Source organism: Tiliqua scincoides, chromosome 5 (assembly GCF_035046505.1).
Source record: "Tiliqua scincoides isolate rTilSci1 chromosome 5, rTilSci1.hap2, whole genome shotgun sequence".
Taxonomy (NCBI): Eukaryota; Metazoa; Chordata; class Lepidosauria; order Squamata; family Scincidae; genus Tiliqua; species Tiliqua scincoides.
In genome coordinates, this window is record NC_089825.1 from 117,055,067 (window position 1) to 117,072,563 (window position 17,497).

Here is a 17,497-nt window from a genome sequence, read left to right on the forward strand (position 1 = left end):
AATTGTTAAAAAATACATGGCACTGTAGCTTAAACAAATAATTTTCCTCCTTTACAGCAGTGATTCTTGAGGTCTTGTGGGTCACAGAGCCCTCTGAGAAGCTGATGAAAGCTAAGGACTTCCTTTTCAGAAAAATGCACATAAACACATACAATTTTTATTTTGTACCCAGTCCATAGACCCCCCCCCCCCCAAGCCCATCCATGGAGTCCCTGAAGTATTTTAATTGATTTCTTCATGCAGTTTATGGCTGACTTTCTGTAGACTCTGATTCTTGTTGCTCTGATTTTCACTCATCTTTGATTTCAGTGTCACCTTTATGATGGTTTTTGTTGTGTTTCTATTGCTGTATTTTAACATGCTGTTAATTGTCCTAATGGTCCTAGGTGAGCCGGAAAAGCAGGATATAAATTTTTCAATCAATAAATAACATGACATGAAATCTTTGATTTTATTTTCTTGTTCAAATCTTGTTCTAGTACAACATGTGTGCAACACTCTAATCCAGTGCTTCCCAAACTTCTTAGCACTGGGACCCACTTTATAAAATGACAATCCATCGTGACCCACTAGACCAAAAACAGAGATCTAGAAAGATATAATATTTTTATTGATATCATAATAATAAATTATATATTATTTGTAGGTTGCTCCTGAGGTTGCTACAAACCTTACATATTATTATTATTATTATTATTATTATTATTATTAACAGTATTCATATACCGCTTTTCAACAAAAAGTTCACAAAGCGGTTTACAGAGAAAATAAAATAATTATTTTTATTTATTTCATAATAGCACATTATAAATTATTTCATAATAATTTAGGTCATATGTTCTTGAGGTTGCTGCAGATTTTACATATTGTGTGTGTGTGTGTGTGTGTGTGTGTGTGTGTGTGTTTGCTGGAGTCTCCCTAGACATGGAGGTCAAGGACTGTCGTTATCCTTCCCCCCCCCAAAAAAACCATTACAATAACTCCAGGATACATATGTTGGCAACCTTCAGTCTCGAGAGACTATGGTATCGTGCTCTGAAAGGTGGTTTTGGAACATCGTCTAGTGTGGCTGAAAAGGCCAATTCGGGAGTGACAATCCCTTCCACAATGGGAGCAAGTGCAGTCTGTCCCTGGTCTGTCTCTCTGGCTATGGGCCTTCCTTCTTTGCCTCTTTGCCTCAGACTGTTGGCCAAGTGTCTCTTCAAACTGGGAAAGGCCATGCTGCACAGCCTGCCTCCAAGCGGGCTGCTCAGAGGCCAGGGTTTCCCACCTGTTGAAGTCCACTCCTAAGGCCTTCAGATCCCTCTTGCAGATGTCCTTGTATCACAGCTGTGGTCTACCTGTAGGGCGCTTTCCTTGCACGAGTTCTCCATAGAGGAGATCCTTTGGGATCCGCCCATCATCCATTCTCACAACATGACCGAGCCAACGCAGGCGTCTCTGTTTCAGCAGTGCATACATGCTAGGGATTCCAGCACGTTCCAGGACTGTGTTGTTAGGAACTTTGTCCTGCCAGGTGATGCCGAGGATGCGTCGGAGGCAGCGCATGTGGAAAGCGTTCAGTTTCCTCTCCTGTTGTGAGCGAAGAGTCCATGACTCGCTGCAGTACAGAAGTGTACTCAGGACGCAAGCTCTGTAGACCTGGATCTTGGTATGTCAGTTTCTTGTTGGACCAGACTCTCTTTGTGAGTCTGGAAAACGTGGTAGCTGCTTTACTGATGCGCTTGTTTAGTTCGGTATTGAGAGAAAGAGTGTCAGAGATCGTTGAGCCAAGGTACACAAAGTCATGGACAACCTCCAGTTCATGCGCAGAGATTGTAATGCAGGGAGGTGAGTCCACATCCTGAACCATGACCTGTGTTTTTTTCAGGCTGATTGTCAGGCCAAAATCTTGGCAGGCCTTGCTAAAACGATCCATGAGCTGCTGGAGATTTTTGGCAGAGTGGGTAGTGACAGCTGCATCGTTGGCAAAGAGGAAGTCACGCAGACATTTCAGCTGGACTTTGGACTTTGCTCTCAGTCTGGAGTGGTTGAAGAGCTTTCCGTCTGATCTGATCCGGAGATAGATGCCTTCTGTTGCGGTTCCAAAGGCCTGCTTCAGCAGGACAGCGAAGAAAATCCCAAACAAGGTTGGTGCAAGAACACAGCCCTGCTTCACGCCGCTTCGGATGTCAAAGGGGTCTGATGTGGAGCCATCAAAGACAACAGTGCCCTTCATGTCCTTGTGGAAGGATCGGATGATGCTGAGGAGCCTGGGTGGACATCCAATCTTGGGGAGAATCTTGAAGAGGCCATCCCTGCTGACCAGGTCGAAGGCCTTCGTGAGATCTATGAAGGCTATAAAGACAGAAAAGGATGAACTGGAGAGCAAGATGTGCAGTTACAGACTTCCAGGCCAGACAAAAGGCTGAAACTGTCCTTTTATTTTGTGAACTATGACATGCCAATTAGTGGAGAAAATAAGAAAATGTTACATTTTAATTTGGAGGTACCACAGGTTAGCATTCCGGCTAACAATTTTCTTTTGCAAACTGGGCAATGATGCTTTCAAAGATTTTTTTTTTATATTCAAAAACTTTTCTATTTCAAAAACAAAATATTTCAAAAACTTTATGACCCACCAAAAATTAGCTCGCGACCCACTGGTGGTTCCCAACCCACAATTTAGGAAACACCGCTCTAATCACAATTGGTATAATTGGACTGCCTCAAGAATATTGGTATATAAATGGCACAATTATACAGTATTATTTTTTTGCGGATATATATACTTTTTGACATGATAAAAATGTAAATGCCTAAGAAATAGTAATGAAGAAGATGCAGACTACAGTAATGTTCATTTTACTATGTGTGGAATATCCTTATGATGCAAAATGTGATTTTCGTTATAGGGTAGTGACAAAGAATTATCAGCACATCCTGGCTTTGGCATTTGCAGTGAAGGAGATTAATGAACATTTCCAGATCCTACCCAATATCACCTTGGGCTTCCGCATCTATGACAGCCAATTCCACGCAAAATGGACCTTCCATGCCACTATGCTGCTTTTATCCACACTGGAGAGATTTGCCCCCAACTACAGGTGTGGTGTCCAGAGTAGTCTGACAGCAGTCATCGGTGGACTGAATGCGGACATATCACTTTATGTGGCAACTATCTTGGATCTCTATAAAGTTTCACAGGTAGGAATTCTGTCCCCATATGTGCATATGGAAATGGAAATGGAAACAGAGATGTTAACACATTTTTCAAGGCTAGGACTCCGGAACTAGTTTTGGGTGTTTGAACTTGCCCTGCACCTAGAAAGGATGAGGTTCCAACAGTGGCGTAGCAAGAGGGGGTGCAAAACACTGAGTTAAGCATGGTGCTTCACCATATTGTGCAAGTGGTCCCTACCCCTTTTCTTTGGAGCCATTTTGGCCCACTAGAGCAGGGATGTCCAACTCATTTCTTTCAGAGGGCCAAAGTGAGCATTCATGGTGCCTAGCGTGGGTCGGAAGTGACATCATCAAGAAGAAAGTGACATCATTAAAGCAGATGATGGTCAGAAATAAGCACTTTGTTTTCAAATAGAAACTCAGCGCGCTCAATCTCAGTCTATTCGGCGGTGCTCTCTTTTCAATTCAAGGCCCTGGGGTGGGCTGTTAGCACCTCTGCCTTTAGGGTCCGGGGGATGCTGGAAGGAGTCAGGCTGCATGCCCCGGTGGTTCGGGATGTCTGGAGACAGGTCACCCCAGACCTATCAAGCAGCTTATGTGTGGATTTCAGTCTGCACTGTGCATCGCAATATGAAGCCATGCTTTCAAGGCTTGTTGCCTGGTGCTGTTTCGGGGCTTTCGCCCCAGTGAAGTCTTGTCTGTTTCCGAGGCTTCTCCTGGGGGCAGGGCCCTGTGATGGGATGATTGTCAGTTGGGTGTTAACCATCTTTTCTTTCTTGTTAAGGTATTCTACAACTGACCAGAGAGGTAAGGGCCAGTGGGTCCATCTGAAAAGAGTGGCCTGTGAGGTCATCTGTCTTGTCTGGGCAGTGGTGGAATACTGCCGAGTGGCGCCCTGCGGAGAGGGGCCTTTCTTCCGTCACCAGGATGCTCCCCCGCTGACTGTGTACCAGTTTTGGGCAGTGCTCAATGCCACCCTGCGATGGCTGGGTGTAGCAGCCGGACAGTTCGACTTGCATTCATTCAGATTTGGAGCCGCATCTGCAGCAGTGGGGCTGGGCTTCCAAGCGGGAGCTGTTCAGAGGATTGGGCGGTGGCGCTCTGTGGCGTTCAAGTACTATGTGCGTTGAAGCCTGCCGGGTGGGGGCCAGAACGCAGGTTATCGGGCTCCCCCAGTGGTTGGGGGGGCGTGTTGACTGGCATTGCCAGCCTTGGTGTTAATTCCGGAGGGGTGGTCCACGTTGGAGTCCCTGGTTTTGTTGCCTAGCGGCATCTTGTTACAGGGGAATCAGGAGCTTATGTCACCTTATCTGTTGCAAGTCTGCCCCGGTTGACTCTGGTGAGGGTCCTAATCTGCAGTCATGCAATTGTCTTTTGGGCCAGGAAAAGAGTGCTGGCGGGCAGCTTCGGATCCCAGTTGGGACTGGGGTGGCCTGGCAGGGTCACCTGGGGCTGCCAGAAGGGGCATGCGCTAGGAGCAGTTATGCCCATATTGTTCGACTGTCTTAGGTGGCACCCCCCCCGCCACAGGTAATCATAATGTATTTCGGGAGAATGACTTGGGCCAGAGGACTTCACTGTCGTTGAGGCTCCAGGTCCGTAGGGAGTTCTCGTTGATTAGAAGTTGGTTTCCGGGGATCGCCATCCTCCGGTCCGATCTCCTTCCCCGTTGCGTTTGGCACGGGGCACGGTGTGTCCGTAGGATCAATGTCACCAGAAAACGGGTGGACGCTTACCTGGGGAGGGTCGTAGTCGGGCAGGGCGGGGCTGTGATTCAGCGCCCTGCCATTGGGTTCCATCAGCCGGCACTGTTTTTCATAATGATGGGGGTACCTTTAACCAATGGGCAATGATTTGCTTTTGGCCGATCTGCAGCAGGGCTTGGGGGATTTTCTCCTTGTGGGGAGCGGTGAGGACAAGCGCTAGGCTGTCGCTCCCCTGTGGCAGGGTACGTGCGGGGCTGGGTAGGCAGGTTCTTGGCTCGGTGTTTATCCAAGGCAGCAGGGTGAGGGATAAGTCTGAACCGCTCCTATGATGCCTGACCGGCTCCAGGAGGCAGGCAGGCGAACCCCTTGCCTGGACTGACAGGATGATGCGGCTCGTCCGCCTGAAGTCCAGCTGCCTTGCCCCCCTTTGGGGGGTGGCGGTGACAGACCTAAGCTGGCATCTGACGGCTGGGGCCTCGAGCCAGGTAGTACGCCCAATGAGTACGCAGGGGGAGGCAGACGGCTAGGACCGTTTCCCCCATATGGCCCTGCACGATTGATGTTCAGTGTTATTGCCCTGCTGCAGTTAAAGTTAAATAAAGTGGCACATTTTCATCCAAGTCGAAGTCTGGTGTCTTTATTGCGGATGTGGGGGTAATTATGTGTGTGTCCCCCGCTAACCAGTTCTCCCCAATGAACTTTCACCTCCCAGCAAATTATCCTTTTAGTCTAGAGTATTAGGAAGCCAAACATCTCTCTTCCCCCTCCTTCTGCTCTAGCATACTGCATACCAAAAATTCAGTGAATGGCATGCACCAGGCTTTTGTCCTCTTTGCATTCCTTCAGCTTAGTTAATCCAGACGAAAGGCAGGCACTGGGGCTAATGGGAGTAGTCATTTTTGCAAGAGCAGCTCCAACAGCAAAGACTGTAACTCCCAACTCATATGCTTTATCTCCTCATCAGCCCTCATCCCTTCCAATGGGGGAAAGGGAACAGCGGGAATTGGAAGAGTTCTTTAGAACTAAAGAGCTGCAGCAAACTTACAGCACAATCCTATGCATCTCAGTTCAGAAGTAAGCCCCACTGTAATCAATGTGACTTCCTCCCAGGAAAGCATACATCAGCTTGCAGACTTAAGCAATTATAGGGAGTTTTCTGTTTCCACTCTTCAGAGAAAGCCACCACAGTGAAATCTCTTTCCTTGATCCTTAAGCCAGCAAAAAGTAAGGTGCTCATCAAATTGGTTTGAGCACAAGGGTGTCTGCCCTTCTCTATCATCTAAGTCAACTTTTTTTCCTCTTCCAATTCCTGCCTTTCAAATTTCAGTCACCAATACTAAATCTAACCCTCTCTTCATTCCTTCCAATCACATCTTTTCTCAGCTCATCTATGGCCCTGCTCCTGTGATGAATGATAAAACCCCAGGGCTTCCCTTCTACCAGATGATCCCAAGAGAAACTCTTCAGTATGAAGGGATTCTCTCTTTACTGCTGCACTTCAGGTGGACGTGGATTGGTGTTCTTACAACAGATGATGATGACGGAGAAAGATTTGTGCAAACTGTACTTCCAGTATTTTTCCAAAGCAGTGTCTGCTTCTCCTTCATCGAACAAAGTCCTAAAATCAATTATGTCAGCGAATATTTGGACATGATGCAAGAGGGGGCAAAAATACATGATAAAGTCATAGACAGCAATGCCAATGTCTTGGTCACCTATGCAAATAGTTTTTCTGTGGTGTTTTTGAGATGGCTGCCATTTTTATCACAGCAGGAAGACATAACAAATAAAGCCAAAGGCAAAGTGTGGATAATGACAGCCCAAATGGATCTGACATCATATGGTTATCAAAGGACTTGGGATGCAGAAATGTTCCATGGTGCTATAGCCTTCACGATTCACTCCAATGATCCACCAGGGTTCAAAACATTTATTGAAGGTCAGAACCCTTTGAGAACAACAGAGGATGGTTTTATCAGGGACTTCTGGCAACATGCATTTGACTGTGTGTTCCCAAGTGGAAGTGGAGGCCAGGTGAATGGCGATATTTGCATGGGAGACGAGAAGCTGGAGAGCCTTCCTGGGGCTTCTTTTGAGATGAGCATGACTGGTCACAATTACAGCATCTACAGCACTGTTCATGTTCTGGCCCATGCGTTGCATGCTATGTTCTCATCTAGGCTCTATCACAGAGCAGCATTGGACAAAGCAGGTCTGAAGCTTCAGAATCAACAGCTGTGGCAGGTAGGGGGCTCAGCATCCACACATTATATTGACTGTATTAAGGTTCCCTTTCACATTAATCTGAAATGCATAAAAAACATTACTCATGCACAAATATGAGCTCATATACTCTTTCTCTATTTGCCTATTCTGGCTTGATTACTGATCCTGAATCATCACTGGATCATTTTTCCCCAATCCTGATATTCATGCTGTATTGTTCATCTTTCATTACATCATCAGCAGGTATCTCCTTAGCTAAAGTATTGTATCCCACTTCCTCTTTCCAGAGACAGGCCAAAACTTGGATGACCCATAATCCCTATTCATTGGGCAGGAGGCACTTCTTCAAATGGGTGCTCCTTTTTTATTTAGCAGGGGGAGAGTAACTGGCCCGCCTCACCCCAGCACAATATCTTCTCTAGTGGCAGGACACTGGTGTTCTCTTTGCATCTTTTTTGATTGTGAGCCCTTTTGGGATAGGGAACCATTAGTTATTTGATTTTCTTGGTAAACCGCTTTGTGAACTTTTCATCGAAAAGAATATAAATATATTGTTATTGTTATGATTCTGACTCAGGGGTCTTACCCTAAAAATGAAAAAAAACTCAGACTCAGGTCAAGACATGCTTTCGTATGTGCTTGTCACACACACTTTGTTTCGTGTGTGAGTGCTTGCCTGCTTTTTGCTCCCCACTTTTGGGGCTTGCCTTGCTTTTTCAAAAAGACTTGAACTCAAGTCCAAATGACTTGAAAAACAGCTCTGGATGAGTTGCAAGGGATGCTGTTATGACTCATGGATGACTCGAGTCAAGGTGGGTAGAGACTCAGGACTCAGCTCGAGTCTCGGAGTTGTGGCACCAGCACTTCCCTACCACTTTCTGATATCTGATACATGTATCTGAGTTGAAGACCGGTGTCCCCTTTCTATACTTTTAAATTAAAATATAACATTTTTATACTTAAGAAGCTTCCAGTATACATTCTATAGAACACTTACACACATATTGACACACAAAGACACACAGTTGCAAGCTTTTCTAAATTTTTACTTTTTCCTTTTCCAATCCAGCTCCATCACTTCCTGAAAGGGGTTTCATTTAACAACAGTGCTGGGGAAACAGTTTCCTTCAACCAGGATGGGGTGTTAGTAGCTGGATTTGATGTTATGAACTGGAATATATCTTCCAACAATTCCTTTCATAGAGTGAAGGTTGGGAGGGTGGACCCCCTGGCTCCTCCAGATCAAGCATTCACCATCAATGAGGATGCCATAACATGGCACCGCTGGTTTAACCAGGTAGGATCCAGTTGCCAAGAGTATGGAACTTCTCTCAGTTCTGAAACTTATAGAATGATCTATTGATGTGCAAAGTTAATTTTATTAGATTGTGCTCAGTGTCTATAAAATATGAGCTTTGATTGTTGGAGAAAGTGAAGCTCAACAACATTTTGTATGATGTTCATTAGTCATTTAGTTCACTGTTTCTCAAACTGTGGGTCGGGACCCACCAGGGTGGTCACGTGCCAATTTCAGGTGAGTCCCACTCATTACAATATTTTATTTTTAATATGTATTAGACTTGATGTTACTAAGGTATATGACTGTATTTGGGGAAATGTTACAGACCTGTACTTTTAACAAGCTACTACATATGTTCTTTTAACCATAATAGTCAATGGGACTTACTCCTGGGTAAGCGTGGGTAGGATTGCAGTCTAGGATTGTTAAAAATTTTCCTGCTTGATGAAATGTAACTTCTGGTCATGATATAACTTCTGGTGGGTCCTGACAGATTTTCATTCTAAAAACTGGGTCCCGGTGCTAAATATATGAGAACCATGGATTTAGTTGATTGATGTCTTGCCATTCACTCACAGAGATATCAAATCATTGCTTTTCGCAGCAATCTAGTTGCAAAGAGAATTTGAAACCTTTTCACCAGGATTCTTTTGTAAGTTTTCAGTCTTAAAATGCAGATTTTCTGCAGGGTTCACAGCTCCATGTTTGCCCTCTAGGATCCTCAAGTTGCTCTTTTGAGTAGCATCAGGGCAATTGTCTCTTAATGTGCTGGCCAAATCTGCAGCAGGGGACTTTAATTTTTTCATTAATCTTCTTCCTTGAATTCCTTCATCAGACCACAGATGCTCAGTCAGAATTTGGATCTCCTCATCCAACAAAACCTCTTGAACAACCTTGAACAAATTTCAGAAACAACAGGGACAGTTTTATGTCCCTATTGTTTCTGAAATTTGTTCAAGCATCGATATAGTGGTAGAGGAGATGTTTATCACATCCAAAACTTTCCCAGTGATAAAGAAACGCTGAAACTTGCTAGAAAAAAATCCTGAAAATTTTACAATCTTTGAAGAACCAGTTGGTGTATTGAAGTAAATCATAGTCCATTCAGTCTGTTAAGCTGCAATACTAACACTTTTCTGAGACTAAGCCCTAAGGAATATAGTGGGACATATTTCTGAGTAGACACACTTAGGATTGTGCTGTTAGGGGGCTTCTTTATTTTGGGATATAGTTTTGATATTCGAATGTCCCCTTCGCTAAGGCAGTAATCAGAAAGTTGGGAACTGGCTTGAAGGAACTCTTGATTTTAACAGTCCCCAAGAGCTTAACACTATTTAGAAGAGATTCACACCTCCAGATCTGCTGGCCCAGTGGTCCCTGCACCAGCAGAGGGTGTCGCAAACATGCCATAAAGCATGTTTGTGCACCTGGAGAGGAAGCAGCACCAGCGGGTAGTCCTGCACTGCCCCGCTGATGATACATCCAGGAGATTGGTCACCAGCAGAGGTAAGGAATGCTGTGGGTGGTGGTGGGGCAGCAGGAGGGTGGAAAAGAGGTGGGCATTTCTGAGCAAGGGAGGGTGGAGTGGGGCTGGATCAGCCCTGGGAAGGAACAGAATTGGCAGAGCAGGCCTCCACCATATCCTGTTTCCCCCTGTGGGCTTGGCCGCCTTACATGGGGCTGTTTGGACTTGTGCCTGCTATTTAACATGCACAGATCCAAGTAGCCCTATAGGGCATGCTGGGGTAATATTTGGTTTAAGGGGAAATACCCCAAGGAGACCTCCAGCCTCCTCCTGACCAGCATGGGATACAGCAGAGGCCAGGTGATTGCTGAGCCAGCACTAGTCAGGACTGGGCTGCCCATGAGGGAAAATTCCTTTCCTGTTTCCATGTCCCCTATTGGACAAGCTTCAGTGGGATCAAGTTCTCTCGCTGCATCAGTTGAACAGCCTAGTTGGTACCCTATGAAGAGATAAGAATGGAGGCTTTCATCCTCCTTAAGGAACATACGACAATGCCCAGAAGTCTTCGGAGTTCCAGTGGCATCATCTTCTGGAGCCTCATTGTCCTTTTCCATTTCTGGATTAGGTCCAGCCTCTTTCTGTATGCAGTGAGAGCTGCCTTCCTGGTTCCAGAAAGAAATTGAAGGAGGGGGAGCCCTTTTGCTGCTAAGACCGCATCCCGTGTCCAACAGGGAAGGTGTCAAGTCAGAAGGGTAAGAAACATATTGGATGGGAAGCCCAATCCTAACTTGCGCTGGAACAGCAAGGCTGAGTCGTCTGCACTGTACCTGATCTGAGGTTGGCACTGGCTGGAGGGCAACTCAGGCTAAGGGGTATTTTTCCCCTTACCCCATAGCCAGCCCTATGGGGCTACATAGATCTGCACTAGCAATTTTGTGGGCACAAATAGGAGAAACCTGTGAAGGCAGATTAGGCCAGGGACAGAGGTTAGGATTTAGCCTCCCTGCTGTGGCCCCTCCTGGGCTCAATCCACCTCCTGGTCTGCCCTCTCCCCACACAACCCCCCTCCCTTCCATCTTCCCACCATTCTTTCTTGACCTCTGCGCCTGCCTGCCCAGGCTGGTCCAAACTTACCAGGTCAGGGTCTGGATCCAGTATCCGGGAGGCAGTGTGGGCCTCTGAGTTGACCCAGCCGGCTCTGGAGGAGGCATGAACATACTTTACAGCACATTCGCGACACTTCCGGGCTGGCTCAGGGGACCTGCACCACCTCAACGAGCACTCTGGATTGCGCTCTGATTGGGGAAAGAGATTGGCTGTAACCCAGAGGGACACAAATATGACATCATGCATTCATCAACACTATTTTTCTGTAGTGTTTGAAAGAGGAAATGGAAGATTTATTGGAGATGAGTTGAAGAGGATGCTGTGCCCTTAGTGGGACCGGAATTTTTCCCACCTCTTTCCACATGAATGCAAAACAATCGCTCTCCATTTTTTCTCATTTCAATGTGAATATGGTGCCAGTTAAATCTGGCCTAACTTCAAATGAAACTACCAGATACTGTTTGGGCAGCCGAATCCTATCCTCCGTGGGGCTTCTGGGTGCAGTGGCACCAAAATGGTGACAACTGTATCCACTGGTCCCAACAAGGGCACTGGAGATCTCCTCAGGGAAAGGAGACTTCCGTTTGCTGACGCAGACAAGAGAACCTCTGTGATGGGCTTTTCAGCCCGACATAGAGGACAGGATCCGGCAGACCAGGGCTCCGCTGGTCCAGCTCCCTCCTGGGCCAGTTCCTCCCCCCATCCCAACTTCCCTCTGCCCAATTTACCTCTAGGTGCTCCCGTGGCATCCTCCATCCAGTGCCCAGCAGCAGCGTTCCTGCCTCACAGAGTGCTGTAAACATGCTTTATGGCACATATATGACATTCAGTGCTGGTACTGGAGCTCAGTGCTGTCGCTGGAGGCCCACTGGATTGGGCTCTGAGTTAATTTTGATAGCGGTTTCCTCCCTCTATTTGCCTGAATAAAGTTGTGAATATAGCAGAACTCTTATTTCAACTGGACTTGAAAGTCTTGGAGATGTAAATGGTTTTGATGCTGTACAAGCCATTAAATTGTATTCCTTTGTCCAGGAAAAGTGTGTAATGAATGGCCATTCTGACCATCATCAGCATCTTCTGCAATGTTCTACAAACTGAACACTTAGACTGTAGTCCTATACCCACTTCCCTGGGAGTAAGTCTCATTGAACACATTGAACTTGCATTTCACTAGATATACATAGAATTGTGCTGCGAATCAAGTGAATAAAGAATTTTTAACAACGTGAGAGAAACAGATGCATTTTGGTGAGGTTTATGGTTTTTTTCTGTGACTAACGGCCCAGTCCTATGCTGCCCACATGGCTTGCAGGTCAGCAGAGCCAGAAGGGCCCCAGCTTTATCCTGCAGGGCCAGAGCAGTAGCTGGAGGTCTCCTTGGGGTAAGGGAACATTAGTTCCCTTATCCTGTGTAGACTCCAATGGGTCTACTCAGAGCTGCACTCACTATTTAGAAGGCACAGTCCAGCAACAGACTCTGCTGCTGCCCCACCCCCTTCTGGTCCCGATCCCACCCTCTGGCACTCCCTCCCTCCACTCAGTTTCGCCCCCTTTCTGCCACGCAGAAAACACCTCCCAGTCACCTGACGAGGAGCTGACTATGCGGTGCTCCTGCTACTGCCAGGGAAGCCCAGTGCCAAGTGGCATGTTTCTCCCTGCAGGCACTGCTGATCTGGCGGTTGCTGCAACGTACCTTACAGCACGTTTGTGACAGCCATTTCCCGAGCAGCGCACCAGCGAGTGGTGCTTCCTGCGCTCAGGATAGGGCTGTAAGATGATCCATTTTCTTTTCCAGACATGAATGAATGTTCCAAATGCAGAGGTGAAGACTACCCAAACAGAAATCGGGATTTGTGTATTCCCAAATCTGTCAGCTTCTTGACTTACGAAGGACCTTTGGGACTCTGCTTAGCCTGTTTGGCTGGCTTGTTTTCTGTGCTCACAGCTGTTGTGCAAGGAATATTTATGAAGCACCACAACACTCCCATCGTCAAAGCCAACAACCGGAACCTCACCTACACTCTCCTCACCTCCCTCCTGCTCTGCTTCCTTTGTGCTTTGCTGTTCATCGGATGTCCGGGGAAGGTGACATGTCTCCTCCGACAAACTGCCTTTGGCATCATCTTCTCTGTGGCTGTGTCTTGTGTGCTGGCAAAGACCATCACGGTGGTTTTGGCTTTCATGGCCACCAAGCCAGGATCTAGGATGAGGAAGTGGGTGGGGACAAAACTGGCCACCTCCATTGTTGTTTCCTGCTCTCTTATTCAGACAAGCCTTTGTACTGTGTGGTTGGCAACCTCTCCCTCCTTCCCAGATGTGGACATGCACTCAGTGGTTGGAGAAATTATACTGGAATGCAATGAGGGCTCCACTGTCATGTTTTACTGCGTCCTGGGCTATATGGGCCTCCTGGCCCTTGTCAGCCTCACTGTGGCTTTCTTTGCCAGGAAACTACCTGATGGTTTCAACGAAGCCAAGTTCATCACTTTCAGCATGCTGGTCTTTTGCAGTGTGTGGCTCTCCTTTGTTCCAACCTACCTGAGCACCAAAGGAAAATTTATGGTGGCTGTGGAGATCTTCTCCATCTTAGCTTCCAGCGCTGGTCTGTTGAGTTGCATCTTTCTCCCCAAGTGCTATATTATCATGTTGAGATCTGAGCTCAACAACCGGGAACACCTCATAAAAAGAAAGTAACAGTACAGAATAAACTATCCATATTTAGATGCATTTTTTCATTGTTAATCTAGTTTTGAGAACTATTAATTTATGATTAATTTTCCTTCACAACCCCAGAGGAACTGTGAAGCTTGCAGGTAGAGACAGAGGGAGAGACACACAGCAAAGACAACCATTGAAGAGCTGTTTGGTTTGGCAAAGAGACTGCAGGTGTGAGAGGAGTGAAGACAGTCACAAAGAAGAGGTTGCATAAGTCCAAGGAGAGTGGAGAGGCTTTAAGCCGCTCCGCGCTGCTCGGAAATGGGGGTTGGGATCTGGCATAACTGCCGAACCCCTGCCCTGCCTCCCACTCCCCAAACACCCACCTCTGGCACCGCCTACCTCCCGTCCTCCCCCCACCCCAGAAAGTTTCCCTCCCACCTCCTCCCTGCCTACCCCAGAGCCTTGCGTCGGCTGAGCTTGACTGGATGCAATGCTCCCTCCCCATGTCGGCATGGAGGCTGGATTCCTTCCAGCACGTTTGTGACCCTCTGGGGCTGGCGCAAGGGCCGGCACAGTTAGAATTGCGCCCTGAGTCATTTTCTCCCTCCCTGTTTAATTGAAACATAGATCAGTCATTCTGAGACCAAAGTGCAGAGCCCAGCAGGCCCCTGGTGGGAGTATTTTGGGAGTATCTTGATCCTTCTGGATAATGGACTGTACTTCGGGGAATACACACAGTTCATTCACTGTCCGCAATGCAACACGCAGTGGTGACTGCCACTGCCACCAAGTGGGCTGCAATAAGTTGCTCTTCCCATCATTTCCTTATCTACGTGCTAACTGGGCAAAGCGGCCCTTTTTCCAGTGGTGCTCCTCCCATACTTGGAGGCGAAGAGTAAATGTCCCCCTTCGCCCCTGCACAGTGTCTTTTCTAGTGGCTGTTTCCTGGCGTTTCTTCTGCAACTTTGGAGATTGTGAGCCCTTTGGGGACAGGGAGCTATTTAGTTATTTGATTTTCACTGTAAACCATTTTATTAACTTTTTTGTTGAAAAGTTTGTTTTCTTGAAACTTGTTTGTTGTTATGTTATGTTCCTGTGAAGATGCTGTGGGGTGTTTGTTCTTCAGGCGTTCTGCTCACTTTTGGTGGGGGGCGTGAGCCCAAGTTGTGTGTTAATGTTGCAAGGTGTTGCAAGGTTCAAAAGCAAGATTCAGTAGGCAAGATTGGTGATCGTGTCCAAGCCTTTATTCCGTTCCCATCAACCAGCGTCTCAAGGGATTCCTGTCCAAGCTTTGAATACCCTTTCCAGTCTGAATCTCTCCCTTTTATTACCATTTTAGGTCCCCCTTTTGAGACATGTAAACTCTTCATTGGCTGGGGGATTGACATCATACATGGGGCTTTGACGTCATAACTGGGGCTTTACTTTTCATTGGCTGGAGATAGCCTTAGACATTTGATTGGTGAGTTTCAAGTCACAAGTTGACAAATAAGGCAAATCCATACATTTAAACCTATACAATTTAAAGATTTCAACAACCAGTAGATGGCACTGCAACCTCATTTTTACTCAAAACTGGCCTTTTGGTATGTATCTAGACCTTATCTCATGGCATGCCAATTGCAATGTCAGTGTATTTTGTTGCAAGGACTATTTTGCTGATGTTAATTTTTCTGTTCTCAGCAAATTCTGTAAGGTTTTTTTCCAACATTTGTTTAAGCTTTTCTTGTAACCTGGGGATGTATAGTGATATACCTTCATTGTACCTTCATATACTGTAATACAAAACAAGCCAAAACTCTCATTATAAGGAAAGATTTAAAATAAATCTTTCTCTTATTCATTTTTTCTAACCCACATTACTTTTGCTCTGTCAGCTTTTTAGAACTTTCTCATGAGATTCGGTTATCTCTTGCGAAATGAACAAACCGAAACCTTTCTGTATATCAGTGTTGCAAACCTATGCGTGTTCTCATCCTGCTCCCATCTTCATGACTTTCCTTTCCCCACTTCTGGAGTCAAACAAACTTTATCTATCGTATCGTATCGTATCTTTGAAATGCAACTTACTTTGCCATTGATGTTAGGCATTTATGGGCTCAGCTAAAAAAAGCTGCTGTCTATGCTTCTTCTCTGGGAAACTGACTTATGATTGAATCTGAAATGGCTTTTATTACCCTGCACATGCCTGATCTCATCTGATCTCAGAAGCTAAGCAGGGTCAGGACTGGTTAGTACTTGGATGGGAGACTGCCTGGGAATACCAGATGCTGTAGGCTTATACCATAGTCTTTTGAGACTGAAGGTTGCCAACCATGTTTTATTAAACCTTTTTAATGAAGTTAGGCAACTAAAACTCCTTATAATAGCTCTTATATGTTGGTTACACCTGTTAGAGACAAAACTGGTTTTAAAATATTTTAAGAATAAGTAAAAGTAAGCAAACTAGTGATTTCCTTTTATATTTCAATGAGATTTTGTGTAATTACTTCCTTATATGCAAATGAGGCTTTTTAGCTTGAGATAATAATACTGTCCTGTGTTTTAAAAGCAAAAAATACAGATTTTAAAACTGCAAACTCTTTTTTTTCCTTCTGAGATGACATTCTCTCTTATCTGTTTGCTTTGCAAACAAAGGCCTGTTGATTTTGCCTGCATCCCTTATGTTTAAAACAAGTGCCTTTGTCCAAATTTTATTCTTATCAGAATGTTCTGCTGTGCTGAGAACATTGTGACATGCTGCCAATTTTGCTTGCTTGCAGTTTTCAAACCAGAGACAGTTTTTTTTCAGTTTTCACATAAAGACAGGAAAAATGGCTTTTTTTTAAGCTTCATGTGAGCATCTTAAGCTGTACTTATAGCATAAATGACTGTCATTCTATGCCTATTATCATTAACACTTATGCCGGATCCCTACCCCCATTTCTGATCAGCGTGGAGCGGCTTAAAGCCTCTCCACTCTCCTTGGACTTATGCAACCTCTTCTTTGTGACTGTCTTCACTCCTCTCACACCTGCAGTCTCTTTGCCAAACCAAACAGCTCTTCAATGGTTGTCTTTGCTGTGTGTCTCTCCCTCTGTCTCTACCTGCAAGCTTCACAGTTCCTCTGGGGTTGTGAAGGAAAATTAATCATAAATTAATAGTTCTCAAAACTAGATTAACAATGAAAAAAATGCATCTAAATATGGATAGTTTATTCTGTACTGTTACTTTCTTTTTATGAGGTGTTCCCGGTTGTTGAGCTCAGATCTCAACATGATAATATAGCACTTGGGGAGAAAGATGCAACTCAACAGACCAGCGCTGGAAGCTAAGATGGAGAAGATCTCCACAGCCACCATAAATTTTCCTTTGGTGCTCAGGTAGGTTGGAACAAAGGAGAGCCACACACTGCAAAAGACCAGCATGCTGAAAGTGATGAACTTGGCTTCGTTGAAACCATCAGGTAGTTTCTTGGCAAAGAAAGCCACAGTGAGGCTGACAAGGGCCAGGAGGCCCATATAGCCCAGGACGCAGTAAAACATGACAGTGGAGCCCTCATTGCATTCCAGTATAATTTCTCCAACCACTGAGTGCATGTCCACATCTGGGAAGGAGGGAGAGGTTGCCAACCACACAGTACAAAGGCTTGTCTGAATAAGAGAGCAGGAAACAACAATGGAGGTGGCCAGTTTTGTCCCCACCCACTTCCTCATCCTAGATCCTGGCTTGGTGGCCATGAAAGCCAAAACCACCGTGATGGTCTTTGCCAGCACACAAGACACAGCCACAGAGAAGATGATGCCAAAGGCAGTTTGTCGGAGGAGACATGTCACCTTCCCCGGACATCCGATGAACAGCAAAGCACAAAGGAAGCAGAGCAGGAGGGAGGCGA

The 17,497-nt window shown here is 45.8% G+C and overlaps 2 pseudogenes; both read left to right on the plus strand.

Annotated features, from left to right (window-relative positions):
• Positions 1–9,809: 9,809 nt before the first annotated feature.
• Positions 9,810–13,659, plus strand: LOC136653397 (vomeronasal type-2 receptor 26-like; annotated as a pseudogene).
• A 2,123-nt stretch (positions 13,660–15,782) lies between these two features.
• Positions 15,783–15,902, plus strand: LOC136655125 (5S ribosomal RNA; annotated as a pseudogene).
• Positions 15,903–17,497: the final 1,595 nt, after the last annotated feature.